The sequence below is a fragment of the Pogoniulus pusillus genome, chromosome 19, assembly GCF_015220805.1.
Source record: "Pogoniulus pusillus isolate bPogPus1 chromosome 19, bPogPus1.pri, whole genome shotgun sequence".
Lineage (NCBI taxonomy): Eukaryota > Metazoa > Chordata > Aves > Piciformes > Lybiidae > Pogoniulus > Pogoniulus pusillus.
The window spans coordinates 4,112,005-4,125,554 of NC_087282.1; the positions used below are offsets into that span (position 1 = coordinate 4,112,005).

Consider the following 13,550-nt stretch of genomic DNA (forward strand, 5'->3'; position numbering starts at 1 on the left):
GGTTCAGGAAAATAATAATAGTGCTCTCATTATATATATTCCTGACTCAGCCACGTCAATTCCCTGCCTCCACAACAGCTGGGTAGGAAAAAGGCTAATTATCAGCAATTAGAAGGATGAGGTATCTGCTGAGGTGCAGCAGAGTTCTGGCAGCTGCTGCATTTTCCTCAGCTGCAGCCAGGAGCAGAGTCCTGATCACTAAGTGCAGCTTCAGATCCATACCACAGCCAGTCTACCACAGGCAGTCACTGTGCAGCAGCCTTAGGGAGGAAGAACAACCGAGGGCAGGAGGAGGGAGCAAGCCAGGACAGGAGGGTGGCTGATATAGGCAGAGCTGCTGGCACAAGTGGGTGCTGATACAGCCTGTGGGTGGCCACACCAGCAGCAGGAGTCAGCAGGATTTGTGTCATGAGAGGAAGATGCCAGTTTGTGATGCATAAACAGCAGCAATGTCCATAACCACGTAGGGTGAGCCTGGGTTTGCTCAGAAGGTAGCTCTTGAATCAAGTAAGTGAGCAGTTGAGGCTAATGGTTCAAGAAAAGTAGCAGTCACTGAACAAGTGCCCAGGAACCAGAGGGAATCAGAGGTTTCTAACGATGCCAGCAAGTTGTCCATGAGCCAGCAGTGTGCCCCTGTGGCTGAGGGGGACAGCAATGTGCTCCTGTAGCAACACAGTCTCAAGTTATGCCAGGGGAGGTCTAGGCTGGATGTTAGGAGGAAGTTGTTGGCAGAGAGAGTGATTGGCATTGGAATGGGCTGCCCAGGGAGGTAGTGGAGTCCCCATCCCTGGAGGTGTTGAAGCCAAGCCTGGCTAGGGCACTTAGTGCCATGTTCTGGTTGATTGTCTAGGGCTGGGTGCTAGGTTGGGCTGGCTGAGCTTGGAGGTCTCTTCCAACCTGGTTGATTCTATGAATATCCAAGAGGTGGATGCCAAGATGAAGGTGCCAGTCTCTTTTTAGTGGTGCCCAGTAACAGGACAAGGAACAACAGACACAAGCTTCATCAAAGGAGGTTCCACCTCAACACGAAGAGAAACTTCTTTACAGTGAGGATGGCAGAGCCCTGGAGCAGGCTGCCCAGAGAGGTTGTGGAGTCTCCTTCTCTGGAGACTTTCAAAACCCACCTGGACGTGTTCCTGTGCAGCCTGCCCTGGGTGATCCTGCTTGGCAGGGGGGTTGGACTGGATGATCTCTGGAGGTCCCTTCCAACCCCTACCCTTCTGTGATCCTGTGCTTCATATTTGAGCACTTATCTCCCTCTGTAAATCCTCGTGGGAGCGCCGTGGAGCCAACAGAGCTTTCTCTGCACATTTACCCACCAGGTTGGGGTGGTTGCTTTAGTCCTGGCCTGCTTTTCTCTTTGCTCAGGCCATGGGAAATTCCTGTGAAAGGCAGCAAGCCAGCTTTCCAAAGAGTGGGATTCCCATTGCTTGTAACTCATTCCAGGTTGACTCACCCAAGGTTCCCATCCATTGTTTCTCTTTTGTAAGTATTTGAGCCAGGTCATTAGTGGGATCTTTTGGGGAAGAGGTAGGGAAGATGTCATCCTGTGCTTCAGATGTGCTGCCATCCAGTTCATCCCACCTTGGCTTTCCACAGTGCTTAAGTTGAAAAATGAGTCTTCTTTTTCTGGGGAAGGCAAAATCTTTCTGTAATCAACACTCTGTGCTCTTGCCATTAAGTCAGGGAGCTCTGCCACTAGTCCTGCTGCAGCCAGTGCAGTGTAGACTTACCAAGAAGTGTCTTTGCCTCACTGCTGAGGTTTCAGGAGGTGGTGGAGAGGAGATTTAACCTCTGAGCTTTGAAGTCTGAGTGGTGGTTTGACCTTTTGTTTTGATAGAGAGCACCAAGGAAGTTAAGATCAATTGGAGCAAAACCACCTGAAGCCACAGTGTGAAAACTCCTACAGCTCACCCACGACAAGTGGAGGAGATCCAACCTGTGACATGTACAGTTAAGTACTGATTTTTCTTCCAGCTCCTCCTTCTTTGGGAATGCACATGAGGAATGTCCAATCACTGTGGGTTTTTTTATTGCAGCCTATTTCTCTGTCTGTCTTCATTGAGTCTGTCTTTGAGGAGCCAAACTATATGCCTTGAGAAAGAACTTTGCTCATTTTAAGGCAACTAATTACTGTTGTGAATTGCTGTATGCTGGAAAGTACACAACCTAGACCAGGCTGCTGGGATCAAGAGCATGTCCCTAGGTGGTTATGGGGCTGCAGCTAAATCCAAGGCTGGGATTCCCAGGTGAAGGGTAGAAAAGCAAATCTAAGGTGGGCTGAGCAGATGAATGAGTGAAAGAAAGGAGCAATTCATTCACTTTGGGATTTTACATTTCTGGATCTGACTGGAAAACAAACTGAATGCAGCCAAAGTTTGCTTTGTGAACAAGCTCTAGTTTGTCCAGTGAGTTGCTCTCATTGGTGAGGGGAGACCTCAGTGCTCTCTACATGAAGGGAGATAGGAGTGAGGAGGGGGCAGCTTCTTCTCCCCAGTGGCAAGCAACAGGACCAGAGAAAATGGTTCCAGGTTGCACCAGGGGAGGTTCAGGGTGGATATTAGGAAATGTTTCTTCACTGAAAGTGTTCTCAAACACTGGAATGGTCTGCCCGGGGCAGTGCTGGAGTCACCATCCCTGGGGGTGTTCAAGCAGTCTGTGGACCTGGTTCTTTAGGGACGTGGTTTAGTGTTGACTCTTCAGTGCTGGGTTGAGGGTTGGACTGGATCATCTTTGAGGTCTCTTCCAACCAGGTCCATTCTGGGATTCTCTTCTATGTATTTCCTCCCTTTTTTTTTCCCCCTCACTGAAGAAGTTCAAAAGGAAGATCTTGATCTTGCCCATATGGAACATTTTAACTCTGAGCTCCTGGGCTCTGGGTGCTACCTTCCTCCCTAGGACCCGGTGATAAGCCCTTGGACTCTTCAGATGATGAGCTTTAGAAAAGGATGCTGAGCAACCAGTCCAGCTGGGGGAGGTGCCCAAGAGCAGCCAGTCCAGACTCTAAGGAGCTCGAGGTGCTTTTCTTATCATCCCTTCTTGGAAACACTTTACATAACACTGCCAGTATTTTACAACCATTCCCTCCCCACCCCCCCCCCCCCCCCCCCCCCCCTCCCCCCGTTTCAGAAAGGACCTGGAAGCTTTCTTTCTGTTAGAGACCTGCCAGTATTGTCCTTCCTTTGAAGCCACAGCTGACCCAGGAGACAGCATCATTGTTGTGGCTCCATCCTGCCTCCCTCCACCCCTTCCACGCTATGATTTAGTAGTTTAAACTCTCATCCAGAATGTAGCAGAACCAGGTCTGATTTCCTCCTTCACCGCAGGGGATTTAGATGTTTATCTCTGGTGGATGTCCCAACCAGCAAGCTGAGGTTGTCCTGAGGTGGGGATGCTCTTCGTACCGCCTAAGGAATCTGGTCAGAGGGTAGGGAAACATCTGACACCCTGGGCCAAGGGGCAGGGAGCAGGAAAAGGCTCGTGGGTCGCTATGCAGGCAGCTGTGGATCTTTGCATCCCAGTTTCTGATGCTTGCTCTGTGGATGGGTTGGTCTGCTCTGATAAATTCAGCAGAGCTGGGAGATGTTCCTGCGTGCTGGAGCTCAGTTCTTCATAGTCTTGAGAGACTTCCAATGGTCCACAGCACAGTTTTGGAGACTCTTGAGTGCTCTGTGGACATGGACTGGGCTTTAGCAGGAGGGCAGGAGAGCCTCCCACACTGCAAAGATGGTTTGAGGGTATGATCCTCATTGCTCTAGCCAAGCTCAGTGCTAGAGATCAGTCCATGGCACACCGCTGGTGAAACACAGCCTCTCCATGTGTGAGATGAAGGAGGTGTTTGACAAAGACCAGACGTGTGGAGAGTGCTGAGCAGAGTCTGGAACCACAGGCTACTCCTTTGGAGAAGGTGGCTGCCAGTGTGGTTCTCCTGAGCTCCCACTGCCAACATCCTCCTCCACAGCCAATCCAGCTGCTTCCATCCAGCTAGGGAAAGCTGCCAGCCCAGAAAGGACCTCGGGGAATGCAGAGGAGAAGCCCTCCATCAGCAGCCCCTTCCCTCTTCCTGCACCAGAGTAGGGACAGCAAGCAGGGAGGACAGTTGCCCTCCATCCACCCAGGCTGGGCAGGTAGAATCAGACCTGGGCTGGAGCCAGGTAGGAACAGGTAGAGGGAACAAGGAGTTATTTCCAGTACAGGCACTTCCATCCTGCCAGAATGGCTGCAACTGATGGAGGAGCCACTCTGAGCCAACTTCTCTGTTTATTTACTGCTTTCAAAGCAACCTCTTGAAGTATTCCTTAAAGGTCAGCTGCAGGGGATCACTGCAGATGGACAGTGACACTTGAACAGCATTTATGGAGATGAAATCTCAGTCTGAGTTCACATGAGGGCTCCTGAACTAGCATCTCATGTTTTCTGGGAGACTGGGGTTGTTTTTTTTAGTTCCCCAGAAATTGCTCTCCTGGGACACGTAGAAGTTTCAGTTCATTTGTCACTGGGAGCCAGAGAGGCACAGAGAAATATCTCCTGCTCCTAAACAAATACTTCCTCTCCAGATTCCCTCTGAAATTGTGTCAGAGGATAGACAGAAGAGGATATCAAGTTGGAAAGCCAGGCTCCCACTGACTATCCTGGCTTCTTAGCTTTTCAGTAGTTTAAAAAGGGGGCAAAAAAAAAATGAATAAGTACTTACAATTCCTGGAAAAAGTAGCTGGGAAGAGTTTTCTGCATCACTTTATTCTGCCTATGGTCTGCAGCAGAGCTAAAATGTGTCGTTTGCCCTGGATTGCTTCCTGCTTTTTATAGCTGGTGGTGTGGGTTCGGTCCCACGTCAGAGCACGGGGCTGCACTGACAGCATTTGTTTTGCTAGGCAACACCTCCAGAGCTGATTTCACAACAAGTGCCTGCCTGAATCATGGTAGCTATTAACTTTCAGCTGTCTGGAAAAATTGGTGCCCTGGATGGAAGAGGAGTCCCAGACACTTCCTCAAATACCTGTTCCGAGACGGAGCAGATTACAGGGTGGAATCCTGAACCCGTCTGAGTGCCACATGAGCTAAGACAGAGCAGCCAGGAGTGAGAATGCTGCTTTGTTCTGAGGAAAGGTCTCCTCTGGCATGGAAAGCAGCGCTGTATCTAGCTGGACTGGGCTAGCCCCGAGGAATGTTTGTGTTGGTGTTGCCCTGGCTACCCAGGTTTGATGCCCTCGCCCTCCTCTATTGTTCTCCGGGTATGACGCTGGTTAAGCCAAGTTCAGCTGCGCTCCAGGGCAGAGGAGCCTGTTCACAAGGTGCCAGGGTGGTGGGAGTGCAGAGGAGCATCTCACAGACACTGGTGTCGGGGTGTGGGAGTGCAGAGGAGCATCTCACAGACACTGGTGTCGGGGTGTGGGAGCGCAGAGGAGCATCTCACAGACACTGGTGTCGGGGTGTGGGAGCGCAGAGGAGCATCTCACAGACTCTTGTGTCGGGGTGTGGGAGTGCAGAGGAGCATCTCACAGACGCTGGTGTCGGGGTGTGGGAGTGCAGAGGAGCATCTCACAGACTCTTGTGTCGGGGTGTGGGAGTGCAGAGGAGCATCTCACAGACACTGGTGTCGGGGTGTGGGAGCGCAGAGGAGCATCTCACAGACTCTTGTGTCGGGGTGTGGGAGTGCAGAGGAGCATCTCACAGACGCTGGTGTCGGGGTGTGGGAGTGCAGAGGAGCATCTCACAGACGCTGGTGTCGGGGTGTGGGAGCGCAGAGGAGCATCTCACAGACGCTGGTGTCGGGGTGTGGGAGTGCAGAGGAGCATCTCACAGACGCTGGTGTCGGGGTGTGGGAGTGCAGAGGAGCATCTCACAGACTCTTGTGTCGGGGTGTGGGAGTGCAGAGGAGCATCTCACAGACGCTGGTGTCGGGGTGTGGGAGTGCAGAGGAGCATCTCACAGACGCTGGTGCCGGGATGGTGGGAGTGCAGAGGAGCATCTCACAGACGCTGATGTCGGGGTGGTGGGAGTGCAGAGGAGCATCTCACAGACGCTGGTGTCGGGGTGTGGGAGTGCAGAGGAGCATCTCACAGACGCTGGTGTCGGGGTGTGGGAGTGCAGAGGAGCATCTCACAGACGCTGGTGTCGGGGTGTGGGAGTGCAGAGGAGCATCTCACAGACACTGGTGTCGGGGTGTGGGAGTGCAGAGGAGCATCTCACAGACACTCTGAATAGCAAACCGCTCACCCTCCTCTATTGTTCTCCGGGTATGACGCTGGTTAAGCCAAGTTCAGCTGCGCTTCAGGGCGGGGGGGTCTGTTCAGAAGGTGTCGGGGTGGTGGGAGTGCAGAGGAGCATCTCACAGACACTGGTGTCGGGGTGTGGGAGTGCAGAGGAGCATCTCACAGACGCTGGTGTCTGGGTGGTGGGAGTGCAGAGGAGCATCTCACAGACACTGAATAGCACCCCGATGTGTTCACAGCCTCGGGAATGCGTCCCGCGGCTCCCAGCCTGCCCGCGGCTGCCAATCTTTCTCCCGCAGTCACTTTGGCAAAGCAGGGGATGAAAGGCAGTGATGCTGCCCTGGTGTCTGACCGTCAGGGACTGGTCTGCCAGCCCACGACCAGCTCCACCAGCAGCAGGCCTTTTCCCTCAGCGGTTCTTGAAGTGATAGAAAGCAGCAGAGAGAAGGAGCAGCTGAAAATCCAAGTGCACTGTTGTAAAAGCCACAAGCAGAGGCACACACAGCATCACAGCTCACAGGATGGCAGGGGTGGGAAGGGACACAGAAAAATCATCCAGCCCAACCCCACTGCTAGAGCAGGACCATACAATCTAGCTCAGGTCACACAACAACACATCCAGACAGGCCTAGAAAGGCTCCAGAGAAGGAGACTCCACAACCTCTCTGGGCAGCCTGTGCCAGTGCTCTGGGACCCTTCCAGTAAAGAAGTTTCCCCTTGTGCTGAGCTGGAACCTCCTGTGCTGCAGCTTCCATCCATTGCTGCTTGTCCTATCCCAGGGAGCAGTGAGCAGAGCCTGTACCCTCCCTGACCCCCAGCCCTCAGATACTGATAATCATTGATTCAATCCCCTCTCAGTCTTCTCCAGACTAAACAGCCTCAGGTCCTTTAGCCTCTCCTCACCAGGCAGTGCTCCACTCCCCTCATCATCCTCTTAGCCCTCTGTTAGACCCTTTCCAACAGATCCCTGTCCCTCTTAAACTGGGGAGCCCAAAACTGAAGGCAGTACTCAAGATGAGGTCTCAGCAGGGCAGAGTAGAGTGGGGAAGAGGCAGCTTTGTGCTGTCCTGCCTGCTGGGAGAGCAGCGACAGTGCTGGGTCTGCTCTGGATCGCTGGTGAGGGACATCTGCCAAAGGCAGAGGAAGCCCTTGGAAGAAGGGTTCTGACTGCCTGCTGCTTTGTGCAATTCGTGCTCTGAGTGTGTAAATATTTACCCTTGTATCTGATTGTAGTAAGAGTGAGTTGACTTCTGCCAGAGGCTCTCCACAACGGTTTTCTTTTTCACAGCTATGGTTTCTCTATATTTGCTTCATTTTCTTGCCCACAAAGGGAACTGCCAGCTGCTGGAGCATGAAAGTGTACAAACAACCCACACAGCTTTCTCAGCAGCTTGAAATTTCATCATGACTTGCAGAAAGATAAGGCAAACCCTGTCCATTTCTCCAGGGCACCACCCGTTGCATCAGCCTGCTTCCCCTGGGCAAGCAACAATAAATCACGGGGAAGGCAGGAGGCTGAGCTGGGCTACTCCAGAGCCATGCCTCACTTCACCTGGCAAGTGTGGGAGGCACCTCTGTAGCCAGCAGAGAGAGAGGGGACTGCCCATGGGAAAGGCAGCTGCAGTAGAATCTTCAATCAGTCCTCTCAGTTCACCTTGACCTGCTTTAGTAATTGCTCCTGGTGCCTTCTGGCTCTCAGTGCTCCTCTTTGAACCCACCAGGATCTCCCTTACCACCAGCACAATCATAGAATGGTTTAGGTTGGATGGGACCTCAAAGATCATCCAGCTCCAAGCCCCCACCATAGGCAGGGACACCTCCCACTAGAGCAAGGCTCAAGGCCTCTTGCAACCTGGCCTTGAACACCTCCAGGGAGGTTGTGGATGACAGAATCACAGATTCTGGATGTGGATGGCAGAATCAGCAGAATAGGAGGATCTGCTCCGTGACCTTGCGAGGCACAGAGGTGAGTCTGACTGCTCTGTAGTTCCCAGGGTCATCTTTTATTCCCTTCTTGAAGGGATCTTTGATTTCTGCAGTGGCATGAGATGGTTTCTAGTATTTATGAGGTAGTTAAGACCCTCATCCCTGGAGATATTCAAGGTCAGGCTCAACAAGGGTCTGAGCAACCTGCTCTAGTTGAAGATGTCTGTTCTGACTGCAGAAGAGTTTGACTAGCTGAGCTTGAAATGCCCCTTCCAGCCCAAACCATCCTGTGATTCTACACTCACTGTCCTCTGCCAGGAGAGGCACAATCCCCTTGGTAAAACATGAAGAGGCAAGTATGGACATCTGTGACCTGGCTGTATCCTGCAGCTCTCTCAAGAACAACTTCCCACCTTTCCAAACAGCTCATCAGCCATGAACATCATCACCTCCCTTGTTTTATTGCCTTTATTCTATGTTTCCACTACAGAAAAGGAAATTCACTTTGAATGAGGTCAGATGCTGCTATAAAGCATTATTAATGGTGTGGTTATTCTTTGTGGGCACTAAGGCCAGTGACAAAACATCCTTGTGTGAGTGACTTCCAGGATCTCATCAGCCACTTTTGTGTAGCTAACAGAATAGATTTCCTTCCAGAGAAGCAGAGAAGAGGTTGATGGCCTCATTTTTTCTCCTCTCTTTCTAAGGCATTGACTGTGTCAAGATTACAGATAAAGAAGTGGTGATGATTCAGAGAACTGGGGGGCAGCAACTCCATAGAGAAATGTTAGCACAACTCTCACTTGGTTTTGGCTTCCTCCTTCAATGGCTAATTTGCATTTCCAATCTGGAAATAAAAGTGAGACCAGCACTGTGGGAACTGTCCTTATCCAGGCCAAAGTAGCTGAGAAGGAAATTCCACATAGCTGAGGGTTTGGGAATCTCTTAGAATCACAGAATCACTTTGACTGGAAGAGATCTGAGTGCCTCAATTCTTTCCCCTTTCCATTAGTTAACTTCTGAGAAAGAATATTCATAGAATCATGGAATGGTTTAGGTTGGAAGAGACCTCAAGGATCATCCAGTTCCAACCCCCTGCCTCATCCAACCTGGCCTTGAACACCTCCAGGAAGGTTGTGGAGCACAGAAGCACCCAATGTGATCTTTGATCACATTGGGTGCTTCTGTGCTCCACAACCTCCCTGGGCATCCTGTGCCAGTGTCTCACCACCCTCACTGTAGACAACCCTTTCCTAACATCCACTTTCAATCTCCCCTCTGCCAGTTCAAACCCATTCCTCCTCATCCTGTCATTACAAGACCTTGTCAATAGTCCCTCCCCAGCCTTCCTGTAGGTCCCCTTCAGATACTGGAAGGCCATTCTAGGGTCTCCTAGAAGCCTTCTCTAAGCTACAGAGCCTCAACTCTCGTTGCCTGTCCTCACAGCAGAGCTGCTGCAGCCCTCTGAGCATCCTCATGGCCCTGCCATTTAACAATATTGTCACTTAATGAACTGGATCATAAAACTGAGGATATTTGAGTTTAGAAGGACAGAAAGCTTTTCTCACTGTGATCATTTGTCCTGTACTTTGTCTTGATTAGATTTCATTGTCTCCATCTAAACAACCTTTCTTCCCTTTGAGTAATCTGAGATCTCTTCTTACTGCAAAGGGAATATTTTCTTGCTAAGTGTCCCCTTGTTACTTAAATCATCCTCCTCACCTTCTGTTCTCCCTCTGTTGATTATTTTCTTTGCAAAACTCAGAGCCTTGCTCCCAGAATCTAATACTCACAAGCAGGACTCACTGGTCTGACTTCTCTGGCTTGACCAAGATGTGTAGGACAATCAAGGCTGGATGGGTGGGCAGAGGCCATGGGATGAGATTTAATGAGGCCAAGTGCAGGGTTCTGCACTTTGGCCACAACAACCCCAAGCAGCACTACAGGCTGGGGACAGAGTGGCTGAGAGCAGCCAGGAAGAAAGGGACCTGGGGGTACTGATAGATAGTAGGCTGAAGATGAGGCAGCAGTGTGCCCAGGTGGCCAAGAGAGCCAATGGCATCCTGGCCTGCATCAGGAACAGTGTGGCCAGTAGGACAAGGGAGGTTATTCTTGCCCTGTGCTCAGCACTGGTCAGGCCACACCTTGAGTGCTGTGTCCAGTTCTGGGCTCCTCAGTTCAAGAGAGATGTTGAGGTGCTGGAAGGTGTTTGGAGAAGGGCAGCAAGGCTGGGGAGGGGCCTGGAGCACAGCCCTGTGAGGAGAGGCTGAGGGAGCTGGGGGTGTGCAGCCTGCAGCAGAGGAGGCTCAGGGCAGAGCTCATTGCTGTCTGCAGCTGCCTGCAGGGAGGCTGTAGCCAGGTGGGGTTGGGCTCTGCTGCCAGGCAAGCAGCAACAGGAGAAGGAGACACAGCCTCAAACTGTGCCAGGGGAGGTCTAGGCTGGATGTTAGGAGGAAGTTGTTGGCAGAGAGAGTGATTGGCATTGGAATGGGCTGCCCAGGGAGGTGGTGGAGTCACTGTGCCTGGAGGTGTTGAAGCCAAGCCTGGCTGGGGCACTTAGTGCCATGGTCTGGTTGGTTGGCTAGGGTTGGGTGCTAGGTTGGCCTGGCTGAGCTTGGAGCTCTCTTCCAACCTGGGTGATTCTGTGATTCAGGACTGGCAGGCCTTGGATGGTGTCTCTGCCATATGGGTGCAGCCCCCAATGGCAGCAGCAGCAGCACAGACTGGATGTCTGCTGAGCCATGAGCACAGGGCTGTGGAGATGCAGACGTGTGGTGACTGCTACTGTTCTGGAGTGGCTTCAACCCAGATTTCCCAGAAAAACCTCCTCTGCTGCCCTTAGGACCCTGGGGGATGCATATCTGCTGCTGCCCCTGGACTTTCTTTGGAAACCATTTTCTTCACAACCATTTGTGATGCTTCCTCTGAATGTGAGCCTAATTTGTCTTTTTTCCCTGAGGAAAACTAGAGGACATTAAGGAAATGGTTTTCTAGTGGCTGGGGCTACATTAGAAGAAAATATTTGCAAATGTGTTTTTTCAGCTTGGCATTACTGATTTTCCATAGCTCTCTGAGCCTGAAGTGGTGATTTTCTGTGCTGGGGAAGCTGGGGGGAAGGTGTTTTCCTGCAGGCTTTGTTTATGGGTTTTTTTTAAAGAGAACAGTTTTTGTTCAGGCCTGTAAAGAAATCAAATCATCATTAAGTAAAGGATTAAAAACCTTGGAAGTGAAAATTCAGTCAGTTGAAGTCCGGATATGCTGCAAATGAGTTGAGGAGAATGGGATTGCTGTCTCCTAACAGCGCCAGGAAGTAGGTTTGATCAGGTCTTGTTGGGCTTCATTTAGGGCTGGAGACACTTAGGATCAGTGCCATGTCTTGAATGAGGTCCCAGGCCAGATCAGGTCTTGTAGGTCACATGTGAGCAGCAGCAGTGCTGTCCTATGCTTCCTCAAAGGCATACCTGGAGTGTGGCTGTTCTCCACCGTGAAAGGAGGCTGTGGAGAGGCTGCTGCTGGGCTCTTCTCACAAGTAATTAGTGGTAGAACAAGAGGGAATGGCCTCAAGCTGCCACTGGGTAGGTTTAGACTGGATATTAGGAAACTTTTTTCCCAGCAAGAGTGCTCAGGCATTGGAATGAGCTGCCCAGGGAGGTGGTGGAGTCACCAACCCTGGCTGTGTTTAAAAGTGGCTTGGATGCAGTGCTTAGGAGAGATGGCTCTGGCCAGCCTGATCTAGGGTAGGGTGTCCCTGCCCATGGCAGGTGGGCTGGAGCTAGATGATCCTTGTGGTCCCTTCCAACCCTGACTGATGCTATGACTCTGTGGTTTAGGGTGAGCCTTGTGGCGTAAGGATATGGGTTGGACTTGGTGATCCTGAGGGTTTTTCCCAGCCTGGACCTTTCTGTGCTTCATGGCAAAGCAGAGCACAAGCACACAGCATCACAGAATCCCAGCGTGGTGGGGGTTGGAAGGGACCTCTGGACACCATCTGGTCCAATAGAAGCAGGGACACCCAGAGCAGCTTGCCCAGGATCATGTCTAGGTGGGTCTGGAATCTCTCCAGAGATGGAGACTCCACAGCTTCTCTGAGCAGCCTGCAATGGAGACTCCACAGCTTCTCTGGGCAGCCTGCAATGGAGACTCCACCACTTCTCTGGGCAGCATGCAATGGAGACTCCACAGCTTCTCTGGGCAGCCTGCAGTGGAGACTCCACAGCTTCTCTGGGCAGCCTGCAATGGAGACTCCACAGCTTCTCTGAGCAGCCTGCAATGGAGACTCCACAGCTTCTCTGGGCAGCCTGCAATGGAGACTCCACCACTTCTCTGGGCAGCATGCAATGGAGACTCCACAGCTTCTCTGGGCAGCCTGCAGTGGAGACTCCACAGCTTCTCTGGGCAGCCTGCAATGGAGACTCCACAGCTTCTCTGGGCAGCCTGCAATGGAGACTCCACAGCTTCTCTGGGCAGCCTGCAGTGGAGACTCCACCACTTCTCTGGGCAGCCTGCAATGGAGACTCCACAGCTTCTCTGGGCAGCCTGCAGTGGAGACTCCACAGCTTCTCTGGGCACCCTGCAATGGAGACTCCACCACTTCTCTGGGCACCCTGCAATGGAGACTCCACAGCTTCTCTGGGCACCCTGCAATGGAGACTCCACCACTTCTCTGGGCACCCTGCAATGGAGACTCCACAGCTTCTCTGGGCACCCTGCAGTGGAGACTCCACCACTTCTCTGGGCAGCCTGCAATGGAGACTCCACTGCTTCTCTGGGCAGCCTGCAGTGGAGACTCCACCACTTCTCTGGGCTGCCTGCAATGGAGACTCCACAGCTTCTCTGGGCAGCCTGCAGTGGAGACTCCACAATTTCTCTGGGCAGCCTGCAGTGGAGACTCCACCACTTCTCTGGGCTGCCTGCTCCAGGCCTCCAGCAACCTCATGCCAAAGAATCTTTGCCTCATAGAATCATAGAATCATCCAGGTTGGAAGAGACCTCCAAGATCATCCACTCCAACCTAGCACCCAGCCCTAACCAATCAACTAGACCATGGCACTAAGTGCCTCATCCAGGCTTTTCTTGAAGACCCCCAGGGACGGTGCCTCCACCACCTCCCTGGGCAGCCCATTCCAATGCCAATCACTCTCTCTGGGAACCTCCTGGGTTCTAATCTGAGCCCTTTAGCCCTTGCCCTGAGGGAACCCAAAAGCTCCAAGAGATACTGGTACTGCCTTCAGTCTTTGCCAGAAATCTGCTTCTTCTGTGTTGGAAATGAACACTGCTGACCTTCAGCTGACGTGGGGGAAAGTTAGGTGACAGAAGGAGAAATGGGTTGATTCTTCAACCAAAGGCTTTGGGAGCTCCTTAGAGCACTATTGTTAGCCCAAAGGAGGAAGCACACTGCACTACTCCATGAGG

At 52.0% G+C, this 13,550-nt stretch overlaps 1 protein-coding gene across 2 annotated transcripts in view; it reads left to right on the forward strand.

The window, feature by feature from the left end:
* CYSLTR1 (cysteinyl leukotriene receptor 1) overlaps positions 1–13,550 on the forward strand; it is a 47,429-nt gene that overhangs the window by 7,436 nt on the left and 26,443 nt on the right. Inside the window, exons 2-3 of one of the 2 annotated variants that reach the window (XM_064158864.1) lie at positions 1,369–1,485; positions 1,841–1,953. The gene's annotated coding sequence lies outside the window, so the exon portion shown is untranslated. The remainder of the gene's footprint in view (positions 1–1,368; positions 1,486–1,840; positions 1,954–13,550) is intronic. The other variant, XM_064158865.1, reaches the window with a different exon arrangement.